This window comes from Stigmatopora argus, chromosome 3 (genome assembly GCF_051989625.1).
Source record: "Stigmatopora argus isolate UIUO_Sarg chromosome 3, RoL_Sarg_1.0, whole genome shotgun sequence".
NCBI classification, from domain to species: Eukaryota; Metazoa; Chordata; class Actinopteri; order Syngnathiformes; family Syngnathidae; genus Stigmatopora; species Stigmatopora argus.
Genome location: NC_135389.1, coordinates 4020600 through 4044063, shown reverse-complemented (window position 1 = coordinate 4044063; position 23464 = coordinate 4020600). Strand labels below are relative to the sequence as shown.

At 41.3% G+C, this 23464-nt stretch overlaps 1 protein-coding gene across 3 annotated transcripts in view; it reads left to right on the top strand.

Annotated features, from left to right (window-relative positions):
- The first annotated feature begins 2543 nt into the window (after positions 1-2543).
- ndrg4 (NDRG family member 4) overlaps positions 2544-23464 on the top strand; it is a 65315-nt gene continuing 44394 nt past the window's right edge. For all 3 annotated transcript variants that reach the window (XM_077595533.1, XM_077595534.1, XM_077595532.1), the window contains exon 1: positions 2544-2698. The gene's annotated coding sequence lies outside the window, so the exon portion shown is untranslated. The remainder of the gene's footprint in view (positions 2699-23464) is intronic.

The following is a 23464-nucleotide window of genomic DNA, read 5'->3' as shown; positions in this document are numbered from 1 at the left end:
GTCGGGGAGTGTTTCGGAAATAAAGGAAGCGGGTCACCCGTGGATGCACCTGCACACCCGGCCACTCCTATCCACTCAGGAACTGCCATTAATGTACCGCAAACTTAGGAGGGCGAATTCGCAGTTCGGACACTAGGTCATGAGGTTACGTGCGACACGTAGTCAGGTAGCAACCACCATGGGAGAAGAAATTAGTTGCGCTGGAACAACTACTATATACCGTATTTACTCGAATTAAACGCGCACTCGAAAATAACACGCAGGTAATTTTGGGCCAAAAACATCTGGAAAAACGCAGTAATCGAATATAGTGCGCACCTAAAATTTCCCGCTGACGAAAATCAGAAATCTTACCTTTTTTTCTTCGTTTCACGATTGTTTTGTTCAAACAAATTTATTCATTAGAATCCTTCAAATGAAGAGTCCGCATCAGAATCTTTAAATAGTCTCTGCAGATATTCCTCTCTCTCTTTGTCTGTCCTCTCATCCGTCTCCTCATACATCTCTTCGTTGAGAATCCTATCAACGTCCACGCTTCCTTCATCCACTTCCTCTTCCTCCCACAACACATCATCCGATTGGCTTTACGAGATGACGTAAAATCCGTGCGTCAAAGTGAGTTTGACAATGCTTTTTTCGATCGAAAATGTGTAATTTATTTTAGTTATTGATTATAACACTGAACTGAGAGAGGGTGAACTGAGACGAGTACGAGGCTAGAGGGGGGCAGTGGTGGTCTCGGCTTTCCGATTTCCGATCGGTTTTACGAGATGACGTAAAATCCGTGCGTCGGCTTTACGAGATGACGTAAAATCCGTGCGTCGGCTTTACGAGATGACGTAAAATCCGTGCGTCGGCTTTACGAGATGACGTAAAATCCGTGCGTCGGCTTTACGAGATGACGTAAAATCCGTGCGTCGGCTTTACGAGATGACGTAAAATCCGTGCGTCGGCTTTACGAGATGACGTAAAATCTGTGCGTCAAAGTGAGTTTGACAATGCTTTTTTCGATCGAAAATTTGTAATTTATTTTAGTTATTGATTATAACACGCACCCCCATCTATTGGAATTAATTATATAGCAAAAATCTGCGTGTTATATTCGAGTAATTACGGTAGCCTTCCGGTGTTTCCGCCTGGGATTGCAGGTGACTTTGTTGATACTGTATTGGTATTTGCACTGCCCATGCACGAAGGGATCATTCAGTCAGTGCTTTCAGCATCGCCTCTCGCAATCAGGAGGGATGAACTAGAAATACAGTACGTAATATGTTTCTGTGAGGTCATGATCAAAAACGTATGCTCTGCAGAACTGAAGTAATGTGTGTAACGTAATAATAAAGTTATTTGATTTGAATTGAACAATAAAAATATATCAAATTAAACCGGACAATACAAAATACTACAACAGAGAAGCAATGATGGAAATTCAAAAGGAGTTTTAATAGTTGTAAAATGCAAATACTTAATCAATAGTAATGTAAGAAAGGACAATGTCCAAAGAAGAAAAGTCTAGACAGACTATACATTGTTCTCTTTTACACTGTCAGTGAAACAAATTTTAAACGAAGCAAAATCATGTTCTGTTGCTATGTTAACACTTCTACAGTGCCAGGATCCAAAAATACTCTTGTTATTATACATGCAAGATGGATGTACAATAGATTACTAATGCTATCCTATCCATGTTCTCATTGGGTGGGCCGATGGATGAGTGGTTAGCGTGTCAGCCTCACAGTTCTGGCGTCAAAGGTTCGGTTCCCAGGTGGATCCTCACTGTGTGGAGTTTGCATATTCTACTGTAGGTTTTGTCCGGGTACTCTGGTTTCATCCCACATCCCAAAAACATGCAGGCTTGACTGCTTGGACACTGCAAATTGCCCCTAGCTATGAGTGTAAGCGTGAGTCATTGTCTCTCTCCTTCCCTGCGATTGGGTGGCCAGCATTTCATGGTGTTCCCTCCCTGGTGCTCATCGTTAGCTGGGATCTGCTCCAGCACCCCCCCATGACCCTTGTGGGGATAAGCGGTACAGAAAATGAATGAATGAATGTTCTCATCATTTAATGACACCGTTATCAAAACCTGGTGAGCTCCTTTAAGGTCAGCATCAACAAGACATTAAAGGCTTTTGTGGGTGACTGGCAGTTGCCTCTGCGTGGGTGTGCGAATGTCTGTGAGCTGATGCTCAGGAAGTCCGTGTCTGAATTGGATGTGCAAAACATGATATTGTGCCTCTGATTAGAAATAATCTTCTCTTATGTTGACACTGTGCTTAAACGACATGAGTAATTTCAGAGTTTACATTGATCCCCCACTTCACAGCTGCAGTGTCTGGCTTTTGAGAATGAGCTTAACACATAATAATGTTACCAGGCAACGCACTGACTCAAATTGCATTCTATCCGCCTCAGTTTCATGTCTACCAGTTCTATTCCTTGCCTGTTGTGCTCTGGCATTCATTGTGCTGCATTACTGGCGAAGCCACGTGTTCTCTATTTATTATCAAAAAGACGGAGCGGGAGAGAAAGAGAGATTGGGGGAGAGCGACTCTCTCTCTGTCTCCTGTCGTGCGTCCTTTGCATAAGCGGACCCGTACACCCTCAGAAACACTCTTGCCAATCCTCAGCAACCTCTAGGAGATACACTCCGCACGAACGCAGAATTGACTGATCAGAGAAACTCCTCACAACACCACAGGTAGAAGCTTTATCACGTTAGAATATAAAATTACTTTTGATAGATTCCCCTTTCATGAGCATATGTTAACTGTAATAGCTCAGGATTGTGAACTAGGAGGTGTGGTGCATGTATATGATTGAGGACAACAGAGGTGGGTGTGACAAGCAGGACCGTGTGTAAATTTTCATTATTATCATTACCAAGAGGTATGTGAAAAACACTGCTAATTTTTTTGTTCAGCAGTATTCTTCAAGCACCAAATAAACACCTCTCATTGCCAGACTTCACTGGCATGAATAGTGTTGACAGAGTGAATTTATTGAACTATGGAAAAACAGTGTGCTATTTATGGCATGCCATAGCTGAACAGAATAAAAAAAGCTGCTAATGTGTGATAATCTATGAGAAGTTTGTGTTGGTGTTTCTTGCAAAGTTGTTCCAAGAGAAATGTCACTCTTATTATTTTGCCATAAGGGTTACGTGACTAAAACGGGGTGGGTTTGCGAATTATTGTACACTTGATGCTGCCATGGGTTTGCATGAGCCTGAATTTGCTTGCATATTCTCACTTTTCATCATTCAGTGAACCAAGCAGGATGAATAATATTTGGAAAGCATTCAAGGAAAGCAAGTGCCATCTTTTCCCATGCACACAATAACCAGCCTTTTTTCATTGTGTAGACAAAAATACAACTCCAAAATAATACATTTATATATATATATATATGTTAAAAAATAACCGATCAAGAATCACAAATACTAATAACTTGAAATCGTTAAAAAACATTTATGTAACATTGCTATCAGCGTTCTTAAAAAAAGCCAGCAGAGCTTGTATGGTTCAACGCTTAAAGAGTATGTAAATGAGTTCTGATTGCTTTCATCCTTCATTTTCAATACCGCTTATCATCACAAGGATCACGGGGATGCTGGAGCCTATCCCAGCCAACCATGGTCACCAAGCAGGTGGCAGCCTGAATTGGTGGCCAGGCAACAGTGTATGTAATTCAAAATTAATAGTTGGTTAGAGTAAGTAAATCCCGATGAACATAAGGTTGAACCGTACAAATTATAACCAGAGACTGACCAACCATAACATGTTCTCCATAACTCAGAAAAGAAGAGATACTGTTCTGGCACAGATGCATCTTGCGCTTCATTCACATAGGATCTTCTGAATGGTAAATATCTCACATTTACAACCCTTGTCTTGAATTCCCTGCTGGGTTGTGCAGAAAAGAAATACAGGGTTATATTGGTAGTGTTCGTGTTGTTCCAGATTCCTAAACAAAACGTATTATAACCATTTCCAATAAAACAATTGAATTTCTTGGGGAAAAACAACAACAGATATGCTGGCCGCCACAGCAATAAAACTAAATGGAACAGCACGTAGTGAAGCCGTCCCCAAACTTTTTCTCACCGCGGTTTGGTAAAGCTCTTCCTATTTTCTCGTGGACCGGCGTATGCGGACGGTGACGACTTAAGACAGAAGTGACATCAACAACGGCAAAAATAAGTCCCAAGCATAAGAGCAATTATTTATTATTATGGCAGCTTTTCTCATTTCAAGTAGGACGGCGGGATTGAAAATGTTAATATTTATTTCTCTGACGGACCGGTACCGGTCCTCGGCCCGGTGGTTGGGGACCTCTGACGTAGTGCACAAAGATGCCATGCGCCAGTGATGTCATTCGGTAACAACTGTAGTTTTCTGGCGAACAGTGAAACAGGATTTCAACTTTTTGTTTATTTTAGGAAAATGACTTTGGGTTGTGATTCAGCAAAGTCTAATCTCTCAAATTCAATATGTGGGATTTATTTTTCACCATATGATCCTAATAAACAGAATCTTGTTTAAAAGGTTATGTGTCCAAATTTACTAAAAATTAACTTAGTAAATCATACTAATGATGGGACGAAGGAGCTTGGTATGTCAATAGTACTTTGAGATTTAAACGCCGTTTTGTTGCATGTATCGGTTTTAGAAAAATTGTGTGACCAATACATAAAGTGCATCATTTGGATGTGCTGTGCCAAATTGTTATTAGAATTATTATTTTTTTTAATAAGAAAACACATTTTATTGGAATGCTGCAGACTTTATACTATACTATTTATAATAACAGATTGCTGCTGGTTTGGCTGGTAGAATTTTGCTAGCCTTCATTTTGACTTCATGGATCGTCTCCCCAGTCTGGAATAACAATAAGGCAAATCTTTTTCCCCTTTGAGCATTGTTTACTGTTAGTTTTTTCCAGTGGCGGTCGGTGCATTTTCTCGTAGCACCTTCAACGTCTCAATCCAACCCTCAAAAACTATTTTATGGCTATAAAACCTCTACTGCAGCTAGAGCTGCGACACATAAAAAATAATCAATAAATCAATGCACAAAAATGGGGTAAAATTCACTTCCTAGCAGCATTTCATGATTAAATACAAATACTGGAGCTTTTCACACATTAAAACCAGGCCAGGGGGGCGATTTTCCCGGGAAAAGACAGCGATGAACGTCAATGGCGTACGGGCAAACATTGCCCGAAAATGGGGTAAAATCCAGCGGAAAGCAGCGTTTCATGATTAAATACAAATACTGGAGCTTTTCACACATTAAAACCAGGCCAGGGGGGCGATTTTCCCAGGAAAAGACAGCGATGAACGTCAATGGCGTACGGGCAAACATTGCCCGAAAATGGGGTAAAATCCAGCCGAAAACAGCATTTATTGATTAAATACAAATACTGGAGCTTTTTAGACATCAGAACCGGGCCCGGAGTATCATTTCCCCGGTAAAAAGACAGCGATGAACGTCGATACATCCACTTCCTAGCAGCATTTATTGACTGAATACAAATACTGGAGCTTTTGAGACATTACAACCAGGCCAGGGGGGTGATTTCCTCGGGAAAAGACAGAGATGGACGTCAATGGCGAAACGGCAAAAATTAAACTGGGGTAAAATCCACATCCTAGCAGCATTTAGTGATTAAATACAAACACTGGAGCATAAATACAAACACGAGCTTTTCAGATATCAGAACCGGGCCCACACTTGAAATATTATTTAGGAATATAGCCATAGTTTACTCACCAAAAATCATTTTTAACTGTACACAATATCCATCCTCCTTTCTTTCTTTCTTCCTTCTTTTATATCGCCATCGAAGCTAATGCTGAAAGTCGAGCCTGTCCTGTCGTATTTCTGGCATAGTCCGTCTTGAAAATGGCTTTAAATCAACACAACAATATATTTGCAGCCCGCTCCAAATACAGTTTGGTAGCTAATCATAGTTGGTGAAAGCGATGATGTATCCCTACGCCTGCGACAAGGCAATGTGGTGTTGCCAACTCGAAATCTGATTGGTTAAAGCAACAGTCTTATCGACGCTTGTTTAAAGCGGCAGAGCCCGCAGAACTGATTGTGAAGGCCTTGAGGCAGATTTCTAACCCTGGCAACAAATAATGGCTGAAATGTGATTGGTTAAATGCTTCAATATGAAAACACACATCTGGAAGCAGTGCAACCAGGGGGAAAAGCAATGAAAGGAAGCTAACAGACAATTTGGAATTATTTAATAAGTATTGATCGACAAAATATAATATATTAATATATGATTCAGATATTTCTTAGGCCAGCAGAGAAGGCCTTGAAGGCCCTGACAGCCCGCCACTGGTTGTTTCCCCCAATGGTAAACATGTTTTTAGTGTTTCCATTAGGTTTGAATTTTTTCAGATTGATGACTTTGTCATTTTTATTTTACTAGTTAAAGGTGAAGTGTCGGCTGCACACTACAGAGCTGTTTTACATCAATAAGGCATTTTTACACACGAAGCAAGGCATTTAAATTAACTTATATCCTGGAACTTCCATAAAAATGAAATAAGTACACATCCCCTCGCTTGTTAGGGGAAAATCTCAAAACATCCTGAGCAAGTTTATGCATATTTAAAGATATTGCCAGCTCAGATTGTCTAAGTTCTAATACACTTTAAGTAAAACTTTATGTATATACTATATGGTGCAGTGGGTAAGTGCATGCTAAGAATCGACCAGAATACAAATTGTAGTGTTGACAGTTGCATTTCGCGTGTTAATTCAGAAGTGTGACATACAGTTGGGCATATTGTATGTTGGTGTAGGGTGAATGTGCGGATAAATTAGTGAATGAGTGAGAAAGAAAAAAGGCAAGAAAGAAAGATTTTAACTCCACCAGGCTGGTGACACCCTGAATCGGTGGCCGGCCAATCACAGGGCACAAGGAGACGAACAACCATTCACGCTTACATTCATACCTAGGGGCAATTTAGAGCGTTAAAACAGCCTATCATACATGTTTTTAGAATGTGGGAGGAAACTGGTGTACCCGGAGAAAACACAGACAAGGGAGAACAGAGAGAATAAACAACTCCACTCACATTTTCCAGGAATAAGGAATGACTTCAGAACATAAGCTATTTAATGGTTTTGCTGTAGTTATACATCTAAATGCAACCTATACACAAGCACAAAATGATAAAAATTGCTAATACATTTACAGTAATGGGTCGAAACAGTCCTTAAAGCATCATCATTACTAATTACTACTACTAACTACGTATTTGCCTTTTGAATTTGATAACAGATAGATATTTAGTTTGAGGAGTCTTCTCATCTCATTTTCCAAAACACTTTATCCTCACTAGGGTCTCGGGGGGTGCTGGAGCCAATCCCAGCTGTCAGAGCCGGGCGAGAGGCAGGGGACACCCTGAATCGGTGGGCAGGGCACAAGGAGACGGACAACCACGCACATTCACACCCATTCCTAGGGGCAATTTAGAGTATCCAATCAGCCTACCATGCATGTTTTTGGAATGTGGGAGGAAACCGGAGTACCCGGAGGAAACCCACGCAGGCCGTGACTTGGATTTGAAACCAGGACCCCAGAGCTGTGAGGCCGACGGACGAAGCACTTGCGCCCCTGGACCGCCCTTGAGGAGTCTTAATTGTTTTAAAAATAATGTGAACAAAAGTTTTGTGGTTAAATAGTATCGTTAACTGCGACTGGCTGGCCACCGTTTCAGGGTGCCTGTAGTTGGCTGAGACAGGCTCCAGCAACCCCTACGGTCCTTGGGAGGATAAGCAGTTCAGAAAATGAATGAATGAATGACTATATAGTATGGTTAGCAACTGTAGCTGTTCTACTATTGTTTGAGCGTGTCAAATGGTAAGTCAGTGATACTGCACTGTTGTTGTGCTGGACTTGCCTGACTTGGCAACACAGATTCATGATGATTGTCTGTCTCTCCTTTATATGTGGTATGTGTCTTGTGACAGACTTGAGGCTAGTTAAGGGTGTAGTCTGCTTTGCATCATATATCAGATGAGATTGGCTCCAGCACCCTGGAGCTTCTAAACAGAATAATGGCCTTTCCACACTTTTTCCACTCACTTTTCTGATTACCTGCTTCATATTCATAATATGTAATGCTTTTGTTATTAGAGGATTTATTTGATGTTTAAATATACAAGCAGAGGGGCCTGGCTTCAACAAGCCGGGAGACAAAGTCTCCCCAGCGTGTCCGAGGTCAGCCCGGTGGCCTCCTCCTGGATTTAAATTGGATGTTCGGTGTTGTCTTCATTTTGTCCGATGGTAACGGACAAACACACTAATGCACACACACACACACACACACCCGCACCCACATTCTCAGAAATAGTAATATGTATAGATGGAACAATTGCAAGCCACCTGATGGTGTAGAGGTTCACTCACCTGACTTTGGGGTGGGCAGGTGTGGGCTCGATTCCCACTGGTGGTGGTATGTTTATGAGTGTGATTGGTTGTTTGTCTCTCTGTGTGCTTTGCCTTAAGTTGGCTGGGATAGGCTACAGCAACCCTTGCAAATTTTCTTAGGTTGCACGGTATGGAAGATGAAAGAATAAATGTAATAATCACAGACACAGATTCAGAGATTTTTTATTTTTCTTAGGAGTAGAAGCAAATTGTCTACCTGGGTGTTACTGCTGATCAAGAGCACAAATTCACATAAAAAATAAATATTTATTCATTCATTTTATGTACCACTTATCCTCACTAGGGTCGCAAGGGCTGCTGAAACCTATCCCAGCTGACATTGGGCACTAGGCAGGGGACAGCCTGACTGGGTGGCCAGCCAATCGCAGGGCACAAGTTGACTCACGCTTACACTCATATTGCAATTAAGAGTGTTCAGACAGCCTACCCTGCATGTTTTTGAGATGTGGGAGGGAACCAAAATACCCGAAGAAAACCCACTCAAGCCCAGGGAGAACATGGAAACTGTACACAAGAAGGTTTGGCCCTGGGCTCGAACCCTCAAACTGAGAACTGAGGCCGACGTGCTAAACAGGGGTTCGGAAACCCTAAGATCTGGAGTCCCATGAGGCTCTTTAGCGCTGCCCTAGTGGCTCCCTGCAGCTTTTTCAAAAATGTTTGAAAATGGAAAATGGGGGAGAGAAATAGATTTTTTGTTTTGTTATAGTTTCTGTAGGACGGGGGTTATCAACCATATGTTCTGGAGCCATATGCTCTTCTTTACACTGCCCTAGTGGCTCCCTGTGGCTTTTTAGAAAATGTTGAAAAATGGGGGGTAGAGAGATATTTTTTTTGTTTTAACCTCCTATGACCTGGCGTCCACATGAGGGGACATCACATTTTTAGTTGTCAAGACAACAATGTTAAATTTTGGACATTTTTTCTCAGAAACTACAACATCTAAAAAGGTAATTATTTGTTTTTACACTCAGTTGAAGCCTAATTACAGCCTAAATATCAAAGAGAAAAAAAAATGCATGCCTTGCAAGAGTTTGGACTTAGGAGGTTAATATGGTTTCTGTAGTCTGTAGGAGGACAGTCATGACATAAACATTCTTAACATTTTCCAATTCTGAAAGAATGTGTAAAATTAAATTTCGACATTTCTGTCAACGCTGGAGGGATGTTAGGCAGGTGGCTGTGTGATGGGCCTGTCATGTTTTGTTGGGGTTTTGGTGGTTGGGTGTTTTTCCTTGTGTGTCCTGTCCTCATGATTGTGTTTGAGCTTCACCTGATGTCTTTTGTGGCTCTCCTTACTTTGTCATCAGCCCTTGTTTGTCTATTTAAAACCTGTGTTTTATGTGCGTCGGCATGTGAATATTTTTCTTTCTTTATGTCGCTCTTCATCGGTGAGTCTACTTTCATCCTTCCCAGTTGAGTTTATATCTTTATTAATTTTTCCCAGTTTTATGTTGGTAAGGTTATTTTGTAGTTATTTTCCCCATTAGTTGAGAAGTTGAGATTATTGATGAGACCAAAACTTGAGTTTTGAGAAATAGGTCACTGCAACTCATTTAGCTGTACCGGATCACATATTTGTTAATATCTACACATTTAAATACTAGTTTTTAAGCTTGTAAGATTTCTCGTAGTTTTTAGTTTTAGTTTCATCTGTTTTGTGACAAGTCTTTCTGATACTTGAAGCCCCCTTTCACAATCCAACTCACTCTTCGTGGCATTTGTAACAGCTGAGGAATGGAGAATGGCAGGACCAAATGAGATGTGTTGAAAAGCATTGTTATCCATAAATTTAGTATGCTGATAAAGTACTTCCATGTTAGATCCCACTTAACATGAGGTATTCAATTCAAACTAGTTTTGCTGCATGTTATGATTTCTTATGTTATTATCTGAAACAGTAAACCAAATTAGAAATTATGTAACATCAGTGGCGGGCCATCAGGGCCTTCAAGGCCTTCTCTGCTGGCCTAAGAAATATCTGAATCATATATTATATTTTGTCCATCAATACTTATTAAATAATTCCAAATTGTCTGTTAGCTTCCTTTCATTGCTTTTCCCCCTGATTGCACTGCTTCCAGATGTGTGTTTTCATATTGAAGCATTTAACTATAATCACATTTCAGCCATTATTTGTTGCCAGGGTCAGAAATATGCCTCAAGGCCTTCACAATCAGTTCTGCAGGCTCTGCTGCATTAAACAAGCGTCGATAAGACTGTTGCTTTAACCAATCAGATTTCGAGTTGCTAACACCACAATGCCTTGTCGCAGGCGTAGGGATACGTCATTGCCTTCTCACAGGCATAGGGATACGTCATTGCCTTCTCGCAGGCGTAGGGATACGTCATTGCCTTCTCGCAGGCGTAGGGATACGTCATTGGCTTCTCGCAGGCGTAGGGATACGTCATTGCCCTCTCGCAGGCGTAGGGATACGTCATTGCCTTCTTGCAGGCGTAGGGATACGTCATCGCTTTCACCAACTATGATTGGCTAGTGATTAGCCAGAGCTACCAAACTGTATCTGTAGTGAGCTGCACAAGCAAATATATTGTTGTGTTGATTTAAAGCCATTTTCAAGACGGACTATGCCAGAAATACGACAGGACAGGCTCGACTTTCAGCATTAGCTTCGATGGCAATAGAAAAGAAGGACGAAAAAAAGGAGGATGGATATTGTGTACAGTTAAAAAGGATTTTTGGTGAGTAAAATTTGGCTATATTCCTAAATAATATTTCAATTGTGGGCCCGGTTCTGATATATGAAAAGCTCCAGTGTTTGTATTTAATCACTAAATGCTGCTAGGAAGTGGATTTTACCCCATTTTAGTGCAATTTTTGCCGTTTCGCCATTGACGTCCATCGCTGTCTTTTCCCGGGAAAATCACCCCCCGGCCCGGTTGTAATGTCTGAAAAGCTCCAGTATTTGTATTTAATCATTAAATGCTGCTAGGAAGTGGATTTTACCCGTTGAAGGCGCTACGAGAAAATGCACGGACCGCCACTGTGTAACATGCCTCTGTCGTTACTTAGGACCTGCACTGTTACGGAATTTCTACAAAAATGGCTTTCTGCATGGGTCTGTAAAACCTGAATTTTCCCAAAGGCTGTCTAAATTACAATATTATTCAAGATTATTGTTTACAAAGAATCGCACAGTACATAAGAGCTATATGGCCTTCTCTTTTTCAAGTCAATGGTATTTTGATCTCTTTCCATCGGCCAATGTTTTCCATGCAACATTCACTCTTGCCAAATGAAATGATTAGATAATGTTGAAGAAAGCTCTGTTTGGTTATCCAGTAATCATGCAAAGGATAAAAAATGAATTTTGCAACAGATCTCAAGCCACAACAGACACTAGAAAAGATCACTGATGATAGACCGTGAGAAAAGGCAAGGCCACTGAAATACCAAAATTCCTTCTTTATAGCAACCTACAGTAGGCACAATTGAAGCCAGGAAAGCCTCAAGGGGGGACTTTAAGTTTCAATATTTTTAATTCTTTCCTCATCTATCTAAAAATCTAAGGTAGTTATATTCATTCATCATTAATCCTTTGTGCCGCGCATCCTCATAAGGGTTATGGGGTGTTGCCGGAGCCTATCCCTGCTGAATCGGCAAAAGGCACACAGAGAGCCAAACCACCATCCACGTTCACAATCATACTGCCACCAGTGGGAATGGAACCCGATTCAGGCGAGTGGACCTGTACACAACGAGGAGGCCAAGTAGTTATATTCATTCATTCATTCTCTGGACCGCTTTATCCTCACTAATGTGGCAGGGGATGCTGGAGCCTATCCCAGCTGACTCCGGGCCAGAGGCGGGGGACACCCTGAATCGGTGGAAATTTAGACTGTTCAATCAGCCTACCATTCATGTTTTTGGAATGTGGGAGGAAACCGAGAACATGCAAACTCCACACAGCTAGACGTGACTTGGATTTGAACCCAGGACACCAGAACTGAGGCCGACGCGGTAACCACTCGCTCCACTGGGTCGCTCTCCATTTCCACACATTTCTCAAAATCAGTGCTCAATTTTTTTGCTCAAAGATCTACTTTTCAAGGAGCCAACTTTATGCGATCTACCCTTTTTTCTGGGCCAATGACAAAGCTTAGCAGTTACTGTCTGCTGATACCAGTAAGAACCCAAAGTAGTGTAGGCAGGTAGTAATCATGCTTGGACACGCGATGACGCTGTTTCCCAGCTCAAGTCCCATACCAAACTTGATTTATTTTGACGCTTTGGCTTGATTGAATTGAACTGCTGAACTTCTGTCTTATACCTGTACATCATTTTATACACGTTTGCTGTGCTATGCGTGTAACTGAAATTTTCCTTTCTCATCTAACCCATTTTTCAAAAGAGAATTTTTATAGCGCAACAACTTTCTTTTGATTCCAAACAAGCAGGTCGAACCGGCAAACCCAGGCCCCCCTGCTTGTATGAAAATAAAAAGAGAAAAATGCAGATGCAGTTCCAAATCCTACCCAACCGGGGAGTTAGGTGTCAGGGATGATCCTCCTTGGAGTATAGAAGGTCTGTTCCAATGTGGTTGTCCTCATTGTTTTCCTCTCTGCAGGACATCCAAGATAAATAAATAGGTCTTATGGAATGCTCCAGGAGTCACGGTCTGTCGATCTCAAGGGTGGCTCGCCATCTCCCTTGTCAGGGAGAATCCAGATTCCAGATCCAAAAATATTTCAAGGGTGGTCAAAAAACCTGGCCTGTATCAAACATGGCTATTGCTGAACTAACATTGTGAAAACCACACGTTAAAGATGAAATAGCTTTCTCACAGTACAAGTGTAATATAGACTATTTGGATTGGATTGGATTGGATAACTTTATTCATCCCGTATTCGGGAAATTTTGTTGTCACAGTAGCAAGAGGGTGAGGATGCAGGAATAGGAAAGGCATTTTAGTCATAAATAGATAGGTACAAGTAAGTTAATAAATAAATACAGGAATAAATATATAAATAAATAAGCGTGTTGCTTAGCACATAGATTTTGTTAAAGAGCTTGACAGCTGATGGGAGGAAGGATCTGCGGAAGCGCTCCTTCCTGCAATGAGGGTGCCGTAGTCTATTGCTAAAGGAGCTTCGGAGGGACTCCACAGACTCATGCAGGGGGTGGGAGGTGCTGTCCATGATGGACATCATCCTGGTCAGCATTCTCCGCTCTCCCACTTCCTCCACAGAGTCCAGAGGACAGCCCAGAACAGAGCTGGCCCTCCTGACCAGCTTATTCAGCCTGTTCCTGTCCCTCTCCGTGCTCCCGCATCCCCAACAGAGCACTGCATAAAACACTGTAGATGCTACCACAATGTCATAGAAAGTCCTCAGCAGTGTCCTGCACACTCCAAAGGACCGTAGACTCCTCAGTAGGTAGAGGCGGCTCTCGCCCCTTTTGTACAGGGCATTTATGTTTGTGGACCAGTCTCGTTTGTTGTTGAGGTGAACACCCAGGTACTTAAAATTCTCCACAATTTCAATGTCTGTACCCTGGATGTTCACCTGAGTGGTCTCTTGAGGATTCCTCCGAAAATCGATGACCATTTCCTTTGTCTTACTGGTGTTGATGTAGAGGTGGTTTTGCCTACACCAGTCAACAAAGGCTGTGATGACTCCCCTGTACTCCAGGTCGTTCCCGTCCGTCACTCGTCCAATAATAGCGGTGTCGTCAGAGAACTTCTGGAGGTGGCAGGTGTCTGTTTTATGTTTGAAATCCGATGTGTAGAGGGAGAAGAGGAGTGGGGAGAGCACTGTGCCTTGTGGGGCCCCCGTGCTGCAAGCTACCACATCAGACATACAGTCCTGGAGTCTCACATATTGTGGTCTGTCAGTGAGGAAGTCGATGATCCATGCGGCTAGGTGGTTCCTTACTCCAGCCTCTTCCAGTTTCCCTCTCAGTAGGACCGGCTGAATGGTGTTGAACGCACTGGAGAGGTCAAAAAACATCATTCTCAGCGTGTTTCCCGTGTTCTCCAGGTGTGAAAGAGACCTGTGCATCAGGTAGGTGGTAGCATCTTCCACACCAATGCCTGGACGATAGGCGAACTGCAGAGGGTCCAGCTCTGCATTCATCAGGGGGCTGAGGTGATTGAGGATGATTCTGTCCAATGTCTTCATCAGGTGAGAGGTTAATGCTACCAGCATGAAGTGGTTTGGCTCCCTGGGGTACGCAGTCTTAGGAACTGGGACCACACAGGAACTTTTCCACATGGTGGGGATCTTCTGCAGACTGAGGCTGAGGTTGAAAATATGCAGAATCACTTTACCAAGCTGATCCGCACACTCTCTCAGTAGTCTGGAGCTGAGGCCGTCTGGACCGGTAGCCTTCCTTGCCTCGATCTTCTTTAGCTGTTTTATCACCTGATCGACAGTAATGCAGAGACCGGGGGAAGAGGGGGAGGAAGAGGAGGAGGAGAACGAGGGGGGAGAGTTGCTTCTGGTCTGGGGGGTCAGGGGAGTGGGGGCAGGACTGAATCTGTTAAAGAACTGATTCAGTTCATTGACCCACTCCCTGCCGCCGGACTCCGGGTCTCTCTCGCTGTTTTTGTTGTTGTTGTGGAGATAGTTGTGTCCGAGACTACAGGCCCCGTGAGTGCACATGGCCCCACGCAATTACGCTCAACAACAGTCAGCATATTCAACTCACCAAGAAGCTTCAAAAGGATTAATCTACCTCCGTGCTTGAGGAACTGCGGTTTCCTCCTCTTCTCTATACATCAACATATAACAATAATTTTTACAATTGTATTTGATAACTTGGTATTAGTGGTCGTACTGACCAGCCAATGTTAATGATAGTGTGCAAAGGCTCGATAAGCTCACTTACCAAACAGAGTAAACCACAAATGCACCTTCCGCACACAATCCTTAACTCATCCACGCCGATAAAGATTGTGAATGGTGAACGTTTTGGGGATATTAACTGCTAAATGCTAGAATTTGTTCAACGCTCTCCTACGCAGCGCCTCTTTGCTGGAGCAGCCGACAATGTCTCTCTCCGTCTTAAGTCATGTCTTGGTCTCATCTAAATGTCAGACATTTCAATTGGTTTGGGCGCTCATTTCGTCCATAAAGCAAGGTTATTGAACTAAATCACCCTAATTGAATTCTCTGAAACTACAAACACAAAAGTTATAGGAAACTGCACAGTTTTATAATGAAAGAAATATGTTCACCCAATTATCTATTGGGTTCCACCCTTCCCCACTAAATATCATGGAACTCCCTTTGCATTTGAATTATGCACAACATAAATGTTCGTGATGGTGGTAGAACGCTGCTGTGATCAATGACTATCGGATTCTATTGTATCAGAAAAAGGTGTTTAAACCGTTGCAACAGTGACTTCACAATTGTGACAAGGGGATTCCCTAGCACACAATATTCAAGTCTTCGCGGTGGTTGTTGTACTCTTTCTGATCTCCCAAGAGGTTGAATACTAATGACATCACTGTTTGATTCATGTCCTACTTGTTCAGTAGTTTGATTTCTCCTTCCCAGTGTATCTGTTTTTTCCTCACTGGTTTCTGAACATTGGTTCATTCCATTTTTATCCTCAAATGTTGCAGATACTATATCTCGAGGTTCAACATATGTTTATCTACCCTCATTTCTGTCATCACTGAAGGATGATTCTGGTTCCATGACTGGAACGTCTGTTCCAATGTGGTTGTCCTCATTGTTTTCCTCTCTCCAGGACATCCAAGATAAATCAATAGGTCTTATGGAATGCTCCACTGTTTTGGAGACATTCACTGCTTCAGTGTCGTGGCTTAACTAAAGAACTCCAACCGCTGGACATCGGCATCAGCTGGTCGTTCAAAGCAAAGTTGCGAGTGGCATGGGAACAATGGATGATACGTGGCAAACACAGCTTTACGAAGAGTGGGAGGCACCGCCGGGCTAGTTACGCCACTATTTGCAAATGGATTGTGGCCGCTTGGACTGACGTGTCTGCTTGCACTGTTGTTTGAGCTTTTGCCAAAGCCGGCTTCATTTCTGTGGAGCCACATGGCAATGTGAGTGACTCTGACAATGAAGAGAGGGAACCCGGCGTTTTTGATGAATCATTTGCTCAATTGTTCAATTTGGATACAGAAAATGAGGACTTTGATGGATTTGTGGGTGATGATTGATCAAAAACGTGAGTGCATTGTAAAATGGCTAAATAAAGTACAACCGAACTCAGTTTTGCTCCCATTGCCTTTTTAAAAACGTGTTTTTAGCGTGCGTCCATATGTTTAAGCTGGTGTATGTTTTACCATGCCTGGCTGCGTCCATTAGTACAGTGCGCCTTGTGTGTGTGTCAAATACAGAAATAGCACCTGTTACTGAGACTGTGCCTTATAATGCGGTGCGCCTTATAGTCGTGAAAATACGGTAACTAAAGCAATATTATTTATATTCTGATTCGATGTTTTATGTGGGTTAGTTGTCAAAAGGGATTATAAAATAAATACACATGAACATTTGACTTGCAGCAACGATGTCAGAGTCAAAATGGTATTTGTTGATAGAAGGATGAGGCGTCTTGGCGCTTCAGAACATATTTTGACATGGAGCTTAAATCGACAGAACACCAGCAGCATTACCACCGAACCAGGGCTCACAGTTCTGTTTTTCCACCCCACACAGACAAACAAAAAGAATGAATCCTATAATCTTTCCATTTTATCGCAAATGTGTTGACAAATTGCTCACCTCAAATTGTTTTTAGAGGATTTGATGTCCTCTTCTGGTTATCCAGAGACAATGTTTTTTTCTTGGCGTTTCTAAGCAGAGGACCGTGACTATTATTACAAATTGCCTCTGTCGATGTGATTGATTGAGTGCTGCCTGTCCTATCTCATGACGACGTCAGCTTCAGACCTCGCTCTATGTGGATGTACACGGTGATCGGGCAGGCTCAGGTCCTGTGGAGTGAGCATTTCATTCCAAAATGTTTGCAATCTGACACTTTGACCACTAGGAAAAAAAAGTGTAGTCTGAGTCTGAAATTATTGTCAGGCGTGGAATGTGACACTGTCACCGCCATTAAAATGGCAGCATAGCTCAAGGGTGAATGTTCCCTGCAGCTGTTTGGAGGCTTTGTCTTGACCTGGGCTTTATTGTGCAGTTGTTATTGTTTCGCAACTGCCTGAGTGTAATTTAAACCTGTAGGAGGCTTTATTTGTTATGAATAAATTGATGTGTTTGTAAACAATGTGCTTTCCACCCTGTGTGCTGCAGTCTAATCCCAGTAGAGATTAGATGAGAGGTTGGTCGGTTTCATTGTAAATATATCTCAGTATTGCCAACATTGTGTCAATTGTGTCAACTTTGAAATGGATGAAAATTTCATCTCATTTTCTGAACCACTTTATCCTCATTATGGTCGCGGGGGGTGCTGGAGCCTATCCCAGCTGACTCCGGGCCAGAGGCGGGGGACACCCTGAATCGGTGGCCAGCCGATCACAGAGCACAAGGAGACGGACAACCATGTACACTCAAACCCATACCTAGGGGGAATTTAGAGTGTCCAATCAGCCTACCATGCATGTTTTTTTAATATGGGAAGAAAATGGAGTACCCGGAGGAAACCCACACAAGCCCGGGGAAAACATGCAAACTCCACACAGATGGCCATGACCTAGATTTGAACCCAGGACTTCAGAGCTGTGAGGCCGACGTGCTAACCACTTGCTCCAACGGCCGCCCTGGACGAAAATAATAAAAAGATAAAAAACGTTTTTTTTAACAACAATTTCATTTTCATCATGAAAATATCTCTCCCAGTATTATGTACAACATTTATTGTCACACCCATTTTGGAGTCATATTACAAGAGTCTGTTATAAGTATAAAAGTAATATTTTATTGGCATTAGTCTTGTCTTAAGAAAAAAAAGATGGTCATACCATCTCTCCTCATGAGGGTAGTAAACCATGATGTTCACTTCTGTAAATGACTAAATCAAATACGCAAAATCAATAACAAGTGACGCCTTATGTAGCTTCACCAAAAATGGCTTTCTTTCTTTTCTATTGCATTTGAGAAAATTAACTATCTGTGTTCATATTTCAATGCAGTTACAGGATGGGATTAATTTTAATTTCACAATTTTTTTAAAATATTTTTTTTAAATAAGCATAGGGTGTCTGAAATGATGCTGCTGAAGGCTGAAGAGTAAAAAGTGTATATTCCTTTTTAGGGCATCAATAACCTTTCACTTTATCTTGACACAAGACCAATCAGTGGGGCTCTTTTAGTGGCTAATGTCTATTTCCACTGGTCATGTGATTTTATTTGATGTATCACCAATGACAGCAAGGAAACCTCGTGGGCATCTCTGGAGACGAGCCACTCATGCATGTAATTTGCCAGTGTATGTTGATGTTGAGTGCTTAATCCTATGTTAGGGGTCTCAAATCGGTCCTCAACGGGCTGCAATGGGTGCAGGTTTTCATTCAAACTGAATAAGAGGACACCTTTTCCAAGTGTAATCAGTTGATTGCATTCAGGGGCTACTTATTTTAGAACAAACCATTGTTTAAACTGTCTGTTAGGTTTAAACACCAGACATTTGTATCACCAATCTGAAAAGAGGAAATCACAGAGAATTTTAGTAAACTTTATTTAAAAATGAGAGGTTCACGGGATTGTCCTCGTTACAGTCCTCCAAAAGCACTCTGAAGAAAATCTCCTCCTGCAAAGTCTCTTATTGTGTTTTGGGAGTGTCCAAGTTACAGGAAGTTTCAAGCTGATCAAAGGAGAGAGAGATCTCTCCCAGTTACAAAAGGTTCTTTGATCATGACCATATGCCCCTTCAAGATAACATCTTTATAGTCTCCTTCCCGATATCCTGCAACCCTCACACAATAGTTCAAACAGACAAGCAGACCCCCTGGGGTAGTTCCTCTTTGTTGAATAAGGTGAAACTTCCCCCCAGGGAGTCAAGACATCCCCAATTCTATTAACTAACATTTCGACAGTCATACCAGAATCAGGATAACTTATATAAAATAATTCCAACACTGTCGGCACAGGATCGGTTGGAACATAGACCATACCCACCCCTTTGTGGAATCGGTTTGAGACCCCCACTCTATGGACACAAGTATAACCAAGAAGCAACTAAGGTTTATTCAGCAATCCATTCACCCCATCAGTGTGCTTCTCAAAGCATTGATAATTTGATATCTGCTTGTCTGATCAGTTCAGGAAGGACTCAACTATTCATTACCTTCCCCCTTCAGTGTATTACTGGTAGCCACCAACTGTTACCGTCTGCCCTGCTGGCATCCACCCTAGTTCCTTATGTGTTTGTCTGTGTGTGTGTGTGTGTGTGTGTGTGTGAGAAGGGGGGGTTTACTCGACCAGCACACTTTACAATCGCTCAATGATCAGAGTCTGTATTGTTTTTCCCTTTGCAAGATTCATGAATTGTGACTGAAACCAAGTCATAGCACTTTTCTCTCTAGCATACATAGTCTTGAAATTTCATTCTACCCAGCACATTCTGTGCCAGTTAAAGAAACACAGCATCAGAACATTTCTTTATTTCTTCCATTTTTTACATTAGGTAAAATTTTGCTTTGTGACTAATGTGTGTTAAATAGAAGGATACCTACTCTTGCGACATCATATGTACAGTTTAATTTAAAAAAAAAAACGAGAATGGAATTGGCTGACTTACTCCCAAATTATATATTTATATATTATGTAATACACATACAACATAAATATGTGGTCGCTTAAATATGTAGGCGGTGGCCCGGCGGATTGGGTGGTTAGCACGTCGGCCTCACTGTTCCAGTGTTTGTATTTAAGCTTCAGTGTTTGTATTTAATCACTAAATGCTGCTAGGAAGTGGATTTTACACCATTTTAGTGCAATTTTTGCCGTTTCACGTATGGACGTATATGGACGTATCGACGTTCATCGCTGTCTTTTTCCCGGGGAAATGATACTCCGGGCCCGGTTCTGATGTCTAGAAAGCTCCAGTATTTGTATTTAATCAATAAATGCTGTTTTCGGCTGGATTTTACCCCATTTTCGGGCAATGTTTGCCGGTACGCCATTGACGTTCGTCGCTGTCTTTTCCCGGGAAAATCCCCCCCAGCCCGGTTGTAATGTCTGAAAAGCTCCAGTATTTGTATTTAATCATTAAATGCTGCTAGGAAGTGGATTTTACCCATTGAAGGCGCTACAAGAAAATGCACGGACCGCCACTGCATCCCAATACCCAAGAAGTCACCTACAAACAATCTGGGTGACTACCGCCCAGTAGCTTTCACACAAATCATCACAAAGTGCTTTGAAAAACTGGTACTGAAACATATCAAACCCTGTCTTCCCCCTCATCCACGACCTGCATTAGTTTTCATATTGGCCGACTACATCCACTGAAAATGCAATAACCACCGCCCTCCACGCTGCACCGAGCCACCTTGAGAAAAGAGGGAGCTACATCATAATGCTCTTCATCGATTACAACTCAGCCTTTAACACCATAACACCTGACATTCTTATCCCTAAATTGGCCATTCTCTGGCTCCCACCTTCTGCTCCTGGATTAAGGACTTTCTGGTGAACCGACCCCGTTTTACAACGTACCTCCACAAGTATAACAACTTGCCCACAATGCTGATCTAAAACAATTGTTTCTTTTTATTTTATTATTATTTTTTGTCATCCCTTACCACACTGTATCCTAATTTACATGACACACATGCAGCATGCTAATGCAACAGTAAAAGCTGTACATATTCATTTTTATGACCTAATGCATTTGATTGATGCCACAGTTATGCTTTTAAGTTAAACATACTTATACACAAATAGTTAACTTAAACGAAAACTGCCAGTTTGTTGTTATTTTCAAAGTAAGAAAAAGTTACACGAACTGTATTTTTAAGTTAGTAGAACATTTTGGAAAAATTTAAATTTCCAGTAGTTAATCTAATTAATTATTTTTAACACCCGGGTTTATGGCGTGTAAATTCCAGAAACTTTCCCTGTAAATACATAGCTGTATATTGTTGCCATTACTTTGTCCTAACATGCTGCAGCCCAGTTTCCATCTATTGATTTACCCACTGAACCAGACAAACCTTTTTAGAGTCTCAAATAATCAATATCTTAATAAATGAATTTACTAAATATAAAATCATCAACAATTTAATAAATATAAAATCATCAACAATTTACAAAATATAAAATCATCAACAATTTACTAAATATAAAATCATCAACAATTTACTAAATAAAAAAATAATCAACAATTTGCTAAATATAAAAGCATCAACAATTTACTAAAGATAAAATCATCAACAATTTACTATATATAAAATTATCAACAATTTACTAAATATAAAATCATCAACAATTTACTAAATATAAAATCCTCAACAATTCACTAAATATAAAATCATCAACAATTTATTAAATATAAAATCATCAACAATTTACTAAATATAAAATCATCAACAATTTACTAAAGATAAAATCATCAACACATATGTAAAAAGTTTTTTATCCCCTTCGATTTAAATATGTAATGTTTACTTAACAGTCATGTAATTGGATCCTGCAATGGTAGGTGAAAGTAAGGAAAAGGGTTACTGTCATCCCTCGCCACGTCATGACTTCAAAGGTCAGGGCTTCACTCTATGACGGTATTTTTCTTAGTATTCAAAATCCAAAAATGTTCATACAATTTTCAACATTCGCTCTGAAACTCGTAAGCCGAAAGCGACTTAGACGCAGGATGTCTTTTTCTTCTTTAAGAAAAAAATGAAGAAAAAAAGGGAAAAAAAACAAAGAAGAAAACGCGATGTAAACGGCACAGAAGAACGTCGTCCTTATCCAAAAATAGAGCTCTCTAGGTGGACAAGACGGCTGGACCCCGCGGGGGAGCGCAGGGGATGTTGGATCTGCAAAATAGCTTCAATATGGCATGCAGTTTGCTACATAGGTCCTGGAGATTGATGACATTGTCAGAGCCATCGAATTTGGGCATTGTCTTGACGGCGTCATATCATTGTACAAAATCATATTTTTACAAAAAAAGAAACAGGAATAGAGCTCTCAATAACCTGCACACTCAATCATCATCTTTATCATCTTCACTTCACCTTAATCGTACTGAACAAGTCTTCCATTGTCATTTTTTTCCCATTCATTAATTCATTCATCTTCCATACCGCGCATCCTGAGAAGGGTTGCGTGGGTTGCTGGAGCCTAACCCAGCTGACTTTGCACGAAAGGCAGACTACACCCTAGGCTGGTAGCCAGTCAGCCATAGGGCATACAGAGAGACAAACGACCATTCGCATTCACAATCGAACCGCCACCAGCGGGAATCGAGCCCATGCCGGCCTGTGCTGAAGTCAGGCGAGTGAACCTTGACACCACAAAGCGGCGTCATTTAAAAAAAAAAGATTGAACAGAGAAGAGCTATTGTTAGAGGTGAGTAAAGTGCTTAAAGTATTTACACATTTATTATATATACATTTTATTTAAATATTAATACATTATAGTATTTATTTATGCACATAATTGTGTAACATTTGTACATTCACTAAATTCATTAAAAGTCCCAGGATAATGTCTTTCTTGCAAGTCAAGTCAAAGTCAAGTCAAAAGCCTTTATTGTCATTGTACAACAACTGTGTATAACAAAATTAGTGGTGCCACTCCACAAAGTGCGTGTCTCCCATTAAAAACATAAATAAGTAATTTAAAACAGTCACATCCGGGCAAGATAATAGAATATTCTAAAATACTGCTTATTCTAAATATTGCACATTGTTATTGCACACCCCATGTGTCGTGCTAATGTAAGTTCAGAGCCCTGATGCTCTGGGGAAAAAAACTCTCCCTAAGTCTATTTGTCCATGTTTTGTGAGACCTGTAGCGTCTGCCAGAGGGCAGCAGCTGGAACAGGTTGTGACCAGGGTGGTATGGGTCCCTAACAATGTTCCCGGCT